The sequence below is a fragment of the Scyliorhinus canicula genome, chromosome 2, assembly GCF_902713615.1.
Source record: "Scyliorhinus canicula chromosome 2, sScyCan1.1, whole genome shotgun sequence".
Lineage (NCBI taxonomy): Eukaryota > Metazoa > Chordata > Chondrichthyes > Carcharhiniformes > Scyliorhinidae > Scyliorhinus > Scyliorhinus canicula.
The window spans coordinates 221,213,561-221,226,902 of NC_052147.1; the positions used below are offsets into that span (position 1 = coordinate 221,213,561).

Consider the following 13,342-nt stretch of genomic DNA (forward strand, 5'->3'; position numbering starts at 1 on the left):
GTCATTGTCCGTGTGGAATTTGCATTCTCCCCGTGTCTGCGTGGGTTTCACCCCCACAACCCAAAGATGCGCAGGATAGGTAGATTGGCCACTCTAAATTGCCCCTTAATTGGAAAATATATATAATTGGGTACTCTAAATGTTTTTCTTTTTTTAAATGTATCAAGACTAGAGCCTTGCAATGTTGGTGACTGCTGCAAAATCTGGGTAACATAGCAAGGAATTTTTTTTAAAACCTGCGTCGCCCCACTACTCAAGTAAGAAATAGAGATGAGCTGACTCAAGATGAAATGAAAATGAAAAAATGAAAATCGCTTATTGTCACGAGTAGGCTTCAATGAAGCCACGTTAAACTGTCCCTTAGTTGGAAAAATAAATAAGAATAATATAATCAGGTACTCTAAATTTATTTTAAAAAAACAAACAAAAGAAGAAAAAAAAGCACGTCTACAATAGCTTACTAAGGACAAGGATGTGATGGTATTTTGGTATTTAACTAGGAATGAGTACCACCTACTTAATTCCTGAATCAACTTGCCACCAGTGGTTTGAGGACCTTGGGTTGCTTGGTACAGAATATATAGTTTGACACCTATTGCTTGGCACAATATTAATCTTTAGCAGTGGACTCCCGTACCAGCCTCCCCGGACAGGCGCCGGAATGTGGCGACTAGGTGTCAAACTATATATTCTGTACCAAGCAACCCAAGGTCCTCAAACCACTGGTGGCAAGTTGATTCAGGAATTAAGTAAGTGGTACTCATTTCTAGTTAAATACCAAAATACCATCACATCCTTGTCCTCAGTAAGCTATTGTAGACGTGCTTTTTTTTCTTCTTTTGTTTGTTTTTTAAAAATAAATTTAGAGTACCTGATTATATTATTCTTCTTTATTTTTCCAACTAAGGGACAGTTTAACGTGGCCAATCCACCAAACCTGCACATCTTTCGGTTGTGGGGGTGAAACCCGCGCAGACACATGGAGAATGTGCAAACTCCACACCAGACTGTGACCAGGACCGGGGTTGAACCCGGTCCTCAGTGCCGTAGGCAGCAGTGCTAACCATTGCGCCACCTTGCAGCCCTAGACATGCTTTTTAATAAGCAAAGCTTAATATAATGTTTTTAGTATAGGTCCGTGTGCATGTGTCGAGAGGCATGGTTAAGACCACAGTCACCATATTAAGGTTTCCTGAAACTAGCTGGACACAAGTAAAGCAGATTGCAACTATAAAAGCAATTCAAAAAATCCAACCTCCGAACCCATATTTATTAATTGTAGCAAAGACGCTTCATTATCAACATACTATGCACAAAATGTTTCATAGAACATACAGTGCAGAAGAAGGCCATTCAGCCCATCGAGTCTGCACCGATCCACTTCAGCCCTCACTTCCACCCTATTCCCGTAACCCAATAACCCTCCTAACTTTTTTTGTCACTAAGGACAATTTATCATGGCCAATCCACCTAACCTGCACGTCTTTGGACTGTGGGAGGAAACCGGAGCACCTGGAGGAAACCCACGCAGACACGGGGAGAACGTGCAGTCTCCGCACAAGCAGTGACCCAGCGGGGAATCGAACCTGGGACCCTGGGCACTGTGAAGCCACAGTGCTATCCACTTGTGCTACCAAGCTGCTATACTGACATGCAACTATAATAGACATTGCATCACTATTTAACACCATAGCACAGAACAATAATCAAACTAGTACTCTGAAAAGCTAAATAAATTTCAATCAGACATTTTACTTAGTTTTATCAGATTGTATTGCTAAGTTGCTCATCACCAACTAAACCAATCTTAATACTGAGCAATTTTAAAATATTTTAATTGCAGCCCAATTTCACATGTTTCTGAAGAATTCTTTGATAAATATGTACGTTACTCACACAGTTCAAGATAAAATGGACAATATTAAGTATCACTGTTGTAATATAACATTAAGAAGTCTTACAACACCAGGTTAAAGTCCAACAGGTTTGTTTCAAACACGAGCTTTCGGAGCACGGCTCCTTCTTCAGGTGAAGAAGGAGCCGTGCTCCGAAAGCTCGTGTTTGAAACAAACCTGTTGGACTTTAACCTGGTGTTGTAAGACTTCTTACGTAATATAACATAGAACATAACAGCACGGTACAGGCCCTTCAGCCCACGATGTTGTGCCGACCATTTATACAAATCTAAGATTAACCTAACCTACACCCCTTCAATTTACTGTTGTCCATGTGCCTGTCTAAGAGTCACTTAAATGTCCCTAATGACTCTGACTCCACCCCCTCTGCTGGCAGTTTATTCCACACACCCACCACTCTGTGTAAAGAACCTACCTGTGACATCTCCCCAATACCTTCCTCCAATCACCTTAAAATGATGTCCCCTCGTGACAGCCATTTCCACCCTGGGGAAAACTGTCTGGCTATCTACTCTATCCATGCCTCTCATCACCTTGTACACATCCATCAAGTCACCTCTCTGCCTTCTTCGTTTGTGAGAAAAGCCCTAGCTCCCTCAACCTTTCTTCATAAGACATGCCATCCAGTCCAGGCAGCATCCTGTTAAATCTCCTCCGTACCGTCTCAAAAGCATCCACATCCTTCCTATAATGGGGCGACCAGAAGTGGACACAATATTCCAAGTGTGGTCTAACTAGGGTTTTACAAAGCTACAGCAAAACCTCGTGGCTCTTCAACTCAATCCCCCTGTTAATGAAAGCCAACACACCATACGCCTTCTTAACAACCCTATCAACCTGGGTGGCAACTTTGAGGGATCTATGTACGTGGACCCCAAGATCCCTCTGTTGCTCCACACTTCCAAGAATCCTGCCTTTAACCCTGTATTCAGCATTCAAATTCGACCTTCCAAAATGAATCACTTCACCTATATCAAGGTTGAACTCCATCTGCCACTTCTCAGCCCAGTTCTGCATCCTGTCAATGTCCTGTTGTAACCTGCAACAACCCTCAACACTATGTACAACTCCCCCAATCTTCGTGTCATCGGCAAACTTACTAACCCACCCTTTCACTTTCTCATCCAAGTCATTTATTAAAACCACAAAGAGCAGAGGTCCCAGAACAGATCCTTGCGGGACACCACTGGTCACCAACCTCCAGGCAGAATAGTTTCCATCCACTACCACTCGCTGTCCTCTTTCGGCCAGTCAATTCTGTATCCAGGCAGCCAAATTTCCCCGAATCCCATGCCCCCTAACTTTCTGAATGAGCCTACCATGGAGAACTTTCTTAAATGCCTTACTGAAATCCACGTACACCACATCCACTACCCAACCTTCATCAATGTGTCTTGTCACATCCTCAAATAATTCAATGAGGCTTGTGGGGCATGACCTGCCTCTCACAAAGCCATGCTGACTATCTTTAATCAAACTATGTTTTTCTAAATAATCATAAATCCTATCTCTCAGAATCCTTTCCAATATTTTGCTCACCACAGACATAAGACTGATGGGTTTGTAATTCCGAGGGATTTCCCGATTCCCTTTCTTGAACAGGGGAACAACATTCGCCCCCCTCCAATCATTCAGTGCTACTCCAGTGGAGGGCGAGGACACAAAGATCATCGCCAATGGCGCAGCAATCTCCTCCCTTGCTTCCCGTAGTAACCTTGGGTATATCCCGTCAGGCCCAGGGGACTTATCTATCCTGATGCTTTTCAAAATTTTCAGCACATCCTCCTTAATATCAACATGTTTGATTCTATTAAGCTGCTTCACACTGTTCTCATGAGCAACAAGGTCCTGCTCTCTAGTGAATACTGAAGCAAATTATTCATTTAGGGCTCCCCCATCTCCTCAGACTCTAGGCACAAATTCCCTCCACTATCCCTATTCGGCCCTACTCTCACTCTGATCATCCTCTTATTTCTCACATAAGTGTAGAACACCTTGGGGTTTTCCCTTATCCTTCCCACCAGGGCTTTTTCACACCCCCTTCTAGCTCTCCTCAGTCCATTTTTGAGTTCCTTCCTGGCTACCTTGTAACCCTCTAGAGCAGAGTCATATCCTAGTTTCCTCAACCTTACGCAAGCTTCCTTCTTTGTCTTGACCAGAAGCTCCACTTCTCTCGTCATCCAAGGCTCCTTCACCTCACCATTCCTTCCTCATCTCAGTGGGACAAAGCTATCCAGCACTCACAGCAAGTGCTCCTTAAACAACCGCCACATTACTGTTGTCCATTTCCCAAGAACAATTGTTCCCACTTTATGCTCCTCAGCTCCTGTCTAATAGCAGTATAATTTCCCCTCCCCCAATTAAATACCTTCCCACACTGTCTGTTCCTATCCCTCTCCATGACTATGGTAAAGGTCAAGGAGTTGTGGTCACTGTCACCAAAATGCTCTCCCACCGAGACATCTGACACCTGCCCTGGCTCGTTGCCGAGCACCAAGTCCAATATGGCCTCCCCCCTAGTCGACCTATCTACATACTAAGTCAGGAATCCTTCCTGTACACATCTGACAAAATCTGCTCCATCCAAACCATTTGCACTAAGGAGGTTCCAGTCAATATTAGGGAAGTTGAAGTCACACATGACAACAGCTGTTACTTCTGCACTTTTCCAAGATCTGCCGCCCAATCTGTTCCTCCATCTCTCTGTTGCTATTGGGGGTCTATAGAAAACTCAAAATAAAGTGACTGCTCCTTTCTTGTTTCTGACTTCCACCCATACTGACTCAGTAGACAAACCCGCCTCAACTACCTCCTTTTCTGCAGCTGTGATGCACTCCCTAATTAACAATGCTACCCCCCCTCCTCTTTTACCTTCCTCCCTATTCTTCTGAAAACATCTAAACACCGAAACATCTAACAACCATTCTGTCCTTGTGAAATCCATGTCGCAGTAATGGCCACAACATTGTAGTTCCAAGTACTGATCCATGCTCCAAGTTCATCGCCCTTATTCCTGACACTCCTTGCATTGAAACAGACACACTTTAACCCATTCCACTGAGTGCAACTTTGCCCTATCAACTGTCTATCCTTCCTCACAGAGTTGCTGCATACTATTTCTGCCTGTTCAACAGCTACCCTATCCTTTGATCCCTAGGATGGTTCCCATCCCCCTGCCAAACTAGTTTAAACCCTCCCAAAGAGCTCTCGCAAACCTCCCACAATATCCCAGGATATTGGTGCCCCTCCAGTTTAGGTGCGATCCATCCTACATGTACATTATACATTTTTAATGTATTACAAATACCACCATATCTTCTATAATGCAGTTATTCTTCAAATCAAAAAAAATCAAACTGCTGACTCGTCAAGGAGTCAGAGAATTGTGGGGTTAAGTGCACTCCACATATTCAAATTGCAATCTAGACTGATACTTAAATGTATTCGTAAAGATGCCATCTTGGATGTTTTAAATCAAGATTCCTTTTGCCCGTTCTGGTGCTTCAAGTGTACATTAAAGATGCCATTGCACTATTTGAAAAGCAAGAGAGAGATTTCCGGGTTTCACTTCAACATAATTTCCACAACAAGCAAAATGGATTAATTGTTTGTTGATCTGTTTGTGGAACACTTGTGTGCAAAATGGTTGTTCAGTTCACCAACATAATAAATAAATGTATTTCAAGCTGTTTGGTGATGCACTTTGGGTACTGAAGAGACAAACTAAGCCCGCTGTGCCATTTTTACAATGGTCACTGCAAAGGGTTAAAATCAGAAAGGGTTAATATCATAAACAGGAAGGGGGCAGTCACTATGATGGGTGTATACTACAGGCCTCCCAACAGCTCACAGGAAGTTGAAGAACAGATATGTAAGCAAATTCTGGATAGATGTAGAAATAATAGGGTTGTTGGAGTGGGAGACTTTAATTTTCCTCATATTGATTGGAAATCCCTTCGGGTTAAGGGTCTGGATCGTGAGGAATTTGTTAAGCATGTCCAGGAAGGGTTTTTGGAACAAAATGTGAATAGTCCAAGTAGATGGGGGCTATATTGGACCGAGTACTAGGGAATGAGTCAGGCCAGGTCATCAAAATTACAGTGGGGGAACATGTGGCGTACAGTGACCATAATTCCGTTAGTTTTTGGATACTTATGGAAAAGGACAAGTGTTGTCCTTGGGTTAAATTGCTAAATTGGGGGAAGGCTAACTACAACCAGATTAGCCAGGATTTGCAGGCTGTTGTTTGGGAGAGGCTGTTTGAGGGCAAATCCACATTTAGCGTGTGGGAATATTTTAAGGAGCAGTTGATGGGAGTATAGGACAGACATGTGCCGATGAAAAGGAAAGACAGGATTCAGGAATAGTGGATGACCAGGGAAATTGCGAGTCTAGTCAAAAAAAAAATAGGATGCATATGTGAGGTTTCGGCAACTAAAAACAGATGAAGCACTTGAAGAATACAAGGAAAGTAGAAAAGAGCTCACGCAGGGAGTTAGGTGGTCAAAAAGGGGTCACAAAATGTCCTTGGCAGACAGGATTCACCTCCCAAGGCATTTTATGCATATATTAGGAACAAGAGGGTAACTAGAGAAAGAGTAGGTCCACTCAAGGAAAAAGGAGGTAAATTATGTGTAGAACCAGAGGAAGTAGGTGAGGTGCTTAATAGGTTTTTTGCATTGGTATTCACGGTCAGGGACACGATGATTGGTGGTGTTTCAGAGGGATGTGTAAACACTTTAGAACAGGTCGTTATTACGAGGGAGGAAGTGTGAGGTGTGTTAAAAAGCATTACGGTACTCAAATCCCCAGGGCCAGCTGGCATCTATCCCAGATTACTGAGGGAGGCAAGCAATGAAATCACTGGGCCTTGAACAGAAATCCTTGTTTCCTTGTTGGCCACAGGCGAGGTCCCAGAGGATTGGAGGATAGCCAATGTTGTACCGTTATTTAAGAAGGGTTGCAAGGATAATCTGGGTAATTGACAGTGATAGTGAAATTGTTGGAAAAGATTTTCAGATACAAGATCTATGCATATTTGGAAGTGAATGGTTTTATTAGCAACAGACAGCATGGTTTTGTACGAGGGCGGTCAAGTCTCAATAATTCAGTTGAGTTTTTTGAGGAGGTGGCATAAATGATTGACGAGGGAAGGGCTGTCGATATTGTCTACATGGACTTTGGTAAAGCATTTGACAAGGTTCCTCATGGCAGGCCTGTGCAAAAGATTAAATCACAAAGAGTCAGGGGTGAACTAGCTGGATGGATTCAGACTGGCTTGGCCATACAGGACAGAGGGTAGCAGTGGAAGGGTGCTTTTCCGAATGGAAGTCTGTAACTAGTGATGTTCCGCAGGGATCAGTACTGGAACTTCTGCGGTTTCTTGGAAGAAAACGTAGCTGGTCTGATTCGCAAATTTGCAGATGATACTAAAATTGCAGGAGTTGCAGATAGTGATGAAGATTGTCAGAGAATACAGCAGGATATAGATAGGCTACAAAATTGGGCGGAGAAATGACAGATGGAATTTAACTCGGACAAATGCCAGGTGATGCATTTTGGTAGATCCAATTCAGATGGGAGGTGTAAAATAAATGGCAGAAACATCAGGAGCATAGAGACACAGAGATCAGGGCGTGCAGGTCCACAGATCCTTAAAAGTGGCAGCACGGGTGGAAATGGTGGTACAGAAAACATATGGCATGCTTGCCTTCATCAGACGGGGTATCAAGTATAAAAGCTCGCAAATTATGTTACAGTTACATAGAACATTGGTTAGGACACATTTGGAATACTGTGTCCAATTCTGGTCACCACACTACCAGAAGGCTTTGGTGAGAGTACAGAAAAGATTTACCAGGATATTGCCTGGTATGGAGGGCATTAGCTATGAGGAGAGATTGAATAAACTGGGATTGTTCTTCCTAGAGAGACGGAGGCTGAGGGGCGACCTGATAGAAGTTTATAAAATTATGAAGGGTATCGATAGGGTGAACATTCGTAGGCTTTTTCCCAGGACGGAAATGACAATTACAAGGGGTACAAGTTCAAGGTGAGGGGGGAAAGGTTCAGTGGAGATGAGTGAGGGAAGTTTTTTTTTATACACAAAGGACAGTGGTGGCCTGGAATGCACTGCCAAGTGTGGTGGTTGAGGCAGATACGTTAGTGACCTTTAAGACTTACCTGGACAGACATGAACAGAATATAGAAAGATACAGGCGGTTGCTCAAGATAGGACATGTGATTGGAGGCTTGGAGGGCCGAAGGGCCTGTTCTTGCACTGTATTGTTCTTTGTATACATGATGCTCATGTAATAATGACAACTATGAACCTGGGATCTCTCTCTCTCTGCCCAGGTATTTGGTTTGCCTTGTTTCCAGTTGTAGTACTGGCAGTCAGCAGCAGCTTAGTTTTAAGAGGAACAGACAGAAGCGTGCGAGCCTTGCATGCTCTTCGGCGCTCCCGTTGAGCATTCAGCCAGTCAGCAACATGGGTCCTGCTTGGTTGAATACTTATTGTGGAATGAGGAAGTAGTTCAGACAGATTGAGAATCATGACCCTTCCCAGAAAACAGAAACAGATGAATTTGCGGCCCATTGAATCTAAGTGCAACTCCTGTCAAAACGATTTCCCTATCCGCTGGCACAACTTTTGATAACCTTTTCTGATTATAAATTTGCCCATCAACATTTATAATGGAAATAGCCAAAGTAAACTTTTCTTAATTATTGTGCATTGAAATGGCTTGAAAGAATATTGAGCTGTGCCAGCTTGGCTGCCAACTTGTTTTCTTGATATTCATGAAGGGGATTTAATAAACATTTTGTTCAACCATATAACTAATGAAAAAAACTGTACTGACTCCAAATTTCAAGAACATTGTCAAAATTAAGCATCTTTCAACTTCTACCCTTGTCATCTATTCTTCATCTGAGTTTCCAATGCTGCAGAGTATCTTCAAAAGAACAGCAGAGGGGACTAAGAGAGGATGTGGGACAGGTGGCAAGAGGGCATGGAAGGAGAGCAGGGCAAAATTTCATGGAGGGAGGCCAACAGAGGAAAGGAGGAGGGGTGGAGGAAGGTTAAGGGGGAAGGGTCCAGGAGGGTTATGGGGAGATGTGGAGCAGGGCTTAGGAGAGATGTGGAGCAGGGCTAAGGGGAGATGTGGAGGAGGGTTAAGGGGAGATGTGGAGGAGAACTAAGGGGAGATGTGGAGGAGGGCTAAGGGGAGATGTGGTGGAGGGCTAAGGGGAGTTGTGGAGGAGGGCTAAGGGGAGATGACGAGGAGGGCTAAGGGGAGATGACGAGGAGGGCTAAGGGGAGTTGTGGAGGAGGGCTAAGGGGAGATGTGGAGGAGCGCTAAGGGGAGGCATGGGGGAGGGTTGGAGGAGGGCTAAGGGGTGGGGTGGAGGAGGGTAATGGGGAGGGCTGGAGGAGGGTTATGGGGGAGGGCTGGAGGAGGGTTATGGCAGAGGGTTGGAAGAGGGTTATGGGGGAGGGCTGGAGGAGGGTTATTGGGTAGGGCTGGAGGAGGGTTATGGGGGAGATGTTGAGGAGGGCTAAGGGGAGATGTGGAGGAGGGCTAAGGCGATATGTGGAGGAGTGCTAAGGGGAGATGTGGAGGAGGGCTAAGGGGAGATGTGGAGGAGAGCTAAGGGGTGATGTGGAGGAGGGCTAAGGGGAGTTGTGGAGGAGGGCTAAGGGGAGATGTGGAGCAGGGCTAAAAGGAGATGTGGAGGGCTAAGGGGAGACGTGGAGGAGGGCTAAGGGGAGATGTGGAGGAGGGCTAAGGGGAGTTGTGGAGGAGGGCTAAGGGAAGATGTGGAGCAAGGCTAAAAGGAGATGTGGAGGGCTAAGGGGAGATGTGGAGCAGGGCTAAAAGGAGATGTGGAGGGCTAAGGGGAGATGTGGAGGAGGGATAAGGGGAGATGTGGAGGAGGGCTAAGGGGAGGGGTGGGAGAGGGTTGGAGGAGGGCTAAGGGGAGGGGTGGAGGAGGGTTCTAGGGAGGGGTGGAGGAGGGTTATGGGGGGGGCTGGAGGAGGGTTATGGGGGAGGGCTGGAGGAGGGTTATGGGGGAGGGCTGGAGGAGGGTTATGGGGGAAGGGTGGAGGAGGGCTAAGGGGAGGGTTGGAGGATGGTTATGGGGAGGGGTGGAGGAGGGTTATGGCGAGGGGTGGAGGAGGGTTATGGGGGAGGGGTGGAGGATGGCTAAGGGGAGGGGTGGAGGAGGGTTATGGGTGAGGGGTGGAGGAGGGTTATGGGGAGGGCTGGAGGAGGGTTATGGGGGAGTGGTGGAGGAGGGTTATGGGGGAGGGTTGGAGGAGGGCTGGAGGAGGGTTATGTGGGAGGGTTGGAGGAGGGTTATGGGGGAGGGTTGGAGGAGGGTTATGGGGAGGGTTGGAGGAGGGTTATGGGGAGGGCTGGAGGAGGGTTATGGGGGAGGGCTGGAGGAGGGTTATGGGGGAGGGCTGGAGGAGGGTTATGGGGGAGGGCTGGAGGAGGGTTATGGGGAGGGCTGGAGGAGGGTTATGGGGGATGGCTGGAGGAGGGTTATGGGGGATGGCTGGAGGAGGGTTATGGGGAGGGCTGGAGGAGGGTTATGGGGGAGGGTTGGAGGAGGGTTATGGGGAGGGCTGGAGGAGGGTTATGGGGGAGGGCTGGAGGAGGGTTATGGGGGAGGGCTGGAGGAGGGTTATGGGGGAGCGGTGGAGGAGGGTTATGGGGGAGCAGTGGAGGAGGGTTATGGGGGAGCGGTTGAGGAGGGTTAAGGGGTAGGGCTGGAGGAGGGTTATGGGGAGAGCTGGAGGAGGGTTATGGGGAGAGCTGGAGGAGGGTTATGGGGAGGGGTGGAGGAGGGGTATGTGGGAGGGCTGGAGGAGGGTTATGGGGGAGGGCTGGAGGAGGGTTATGGGGGAGCGGTGGAGGAGGGTTAAGGGGTGGTGTGGAGGAGGGTTAAGGGGGAGGGGTGGAGGAGGGTTAATGGGGAGGGGTGGAGGAGGGATATGGGGGAGGGGTGGAGGAGGGTTAAGGGGAGGGGTGAAAGAGGGCCAAGGGGTGGGGTAGAGGATGGCAACGGGGGATGGAGCAGGGCTAAGGGAAATAAAAAGTAGGATCGAACAAAGAAGGGCTAAAGTGAAAGATGAAGTGGGTGAAGAGTAAGGGGACTGGTGTTCAAACTTGAACTCTTAATACCTTGCATTTCACGGAATGTTCAATTCCGAAGTTACCGAAACCATAGAAAGATGCATGAATAATAAACAATTTTATTCTGAATGCACTGTTTTGTAATAACATTTGTTTTCCCTGGGATGTGGGCATCCCTGACAAGGCCAGCATTTACTACCCAACCCTATTGCCCTGAAAGGCGATGAACCAGTGATAAAGGAGAAATTAGTATATATTTCCATGTCTAAATAAATCTCTGAATAAATTTTACCTGAATAATAATTTTACATTAATCCTTCAGCTTTTCAAGTAATTTTAAAAATATTTGAGCAGAAACTTCTTGAAGCTTAAGGAAAAAAAGCCTGCTGCCTGAACGGTATGGATGTATCCAGGGATAGCAAGTGCTTGCTCAAACTGACAATTTAAATTCAGTTCAGTCACAGCTTTGGGAAAGCGTGTTAACTGCAAGCTCAGACATTTAGGGGAGGCAGAAAGATTCAATTAAGATCTTCAATAAAGGTGTTGAAATGGGGAGGTGCAGGTGGGGGTGGTCTGGGAGGCACTTAAGGTGGTGTTAGGGGGGAGTTGATTTCCATCAGGGCACATAGGGAGAGGGACGAGAAAAGGGAGAGGGAAAGTTTGGTGGAAGAGATGGTGAGGGTGGACAGGAGGTACGCGGAGGTCCCGGAAGAAGGGCTATTGAGGGAGCGTCGTAGTCTCCAAGCGGAGTTTGATATATTGACCACCAGGAAGGCGGAGGCGCAGTGGAGGAGGGTGCAAGGGGCGGTATACGAATACTGGGAGAAGGCGAGTCAGATGCTGGCGCACCAGCTCCGGAAGCGGGAGGCGGCGAGGGAGATAGGGGGAATTAGGGATCGAGGAGGGAGTCTGGTGCGGTGTGCAAGGGGCATTAACGGAGTGTTTAGGACCTTCTATGAGGAGTTATACCAGTCAGTGCCCCCAGGGGAGGAGGGAGGAATGGACCGCTTTTTGGGCAAGCTGGAGTTCCCGAGAGTGGGGGAGGAGCAGGTGGAGGGTCTGGGGGCGTCAGTTGAGCTGGAGGAGCTGGTCAATGCGATAGGGAGTATGCAGTTAGGGAAGGCACCGAGGCCCCGGGGGGGGGGGGGGGGGGGGGGGGGGGGGCGTGCCCCCGACGATGTCCAGGGCGTTTATTTAATTGATTCTGAAGCGAGATAAGGACGCCCTCCAGTGTGGGTCATACAGGCCTATTTCGCTCCTCAATGTGGATGCGAAACTGCTGGCCAAGATATTGGCCAGGAGGGTGGAGGATGTGGTGCCGCAGGTTATTCACAAGGATCAAACGGGTTTTGTGAAGGGGAGGCAGTTGAACGTTAATGTGCGGCGGCTTCTCAATGTCATAATGATGCCGGCGGAGATAGTGGCGTCGATGGATGCGGAGAAGGCCTTTGACAGGGTGGAGTGGAGATAACTTTGGGAGGTTTTGAAGAGGTTCGGGTTTGGTGAGGGATTTATTAAGTGGGTGAGGCTGTTGTATGATGCCCCGGTGGCGAGTGTAGTGACGAATGGGAGGAGGTCGGAGAACTTTCGGTTGTACCGGGGGATGAGGCAGAGGTGCCCCCAGTCCCCCCTGCTGTTTGCGTTGGCGATCGAACCCCTGGCCATGGCGCTGAGGGAATCGAGGAACTGGAGGGGGATAGTGCAGGGGGAGGGGGGAGGAGCATCGGCTGTCATTGTATGCGGACGATTTATTGTTGTACGTTGCAGATCCGGCGGGGGGGATGCCGGAAGTGATGAGGATTCTTGGGGACTTCTCTGGGTATAAGCTCAACGTGGGGAAGAGTGAGCTGTTCATGGTGCATTTGTGGGACCAGGAGAGAGAGATAGGGGACCTTCCGCTGAAAAGGGCAGAGAGGAGCTTCAGATACCTGGGGGTCCAGATAGCCAGGAGCTGGGGGGCCCTGCATAGGCTGAACTTTACGAAGCTGGTGGAGCAGATGGAAGAGGAGTTTAGGAGGTGGGGTGTGTTGCGACTCTCCCTAGCGGGCAGGGTCCAGTCGGTCAAAGTGACGGTGCTCCCAAGGTTTCTGTTCCTCTTCCAGTGTCTACCCATCATGATCCCGAAGGCTTTTTTCAGGAGGGTCAGTAGGAGTATTACGGGGTTTGTGTGGGCGTAGAAGACCCCGAGGGTGAGGAGGGTATTCTTGGAGCGGGGCAGGGAAGTGGGCGGGTTGGTGCTGCCCAACCTGTGTGGGTACTACTGGACTGCGAACGTGGCAA

The 13,342-nt window shown here is 47.7% G+C and overlaps 1 protein-coding gene across 16 annotated transcripts in view; it reads right to left on the minus strand.

Annotated features, from left to right (window-relative positions):
- The window catches only part of baz2ba (bromodomain adjacent to zinc finger domain, 2Ba), a 563,986-nt gene that overhangs the window by 277,627 nt on the left and 273,017 nt on the right, over nt 1-13,342 (minus strand). The gene's annotated exons all lie outside the window — the stretch shown is intronic.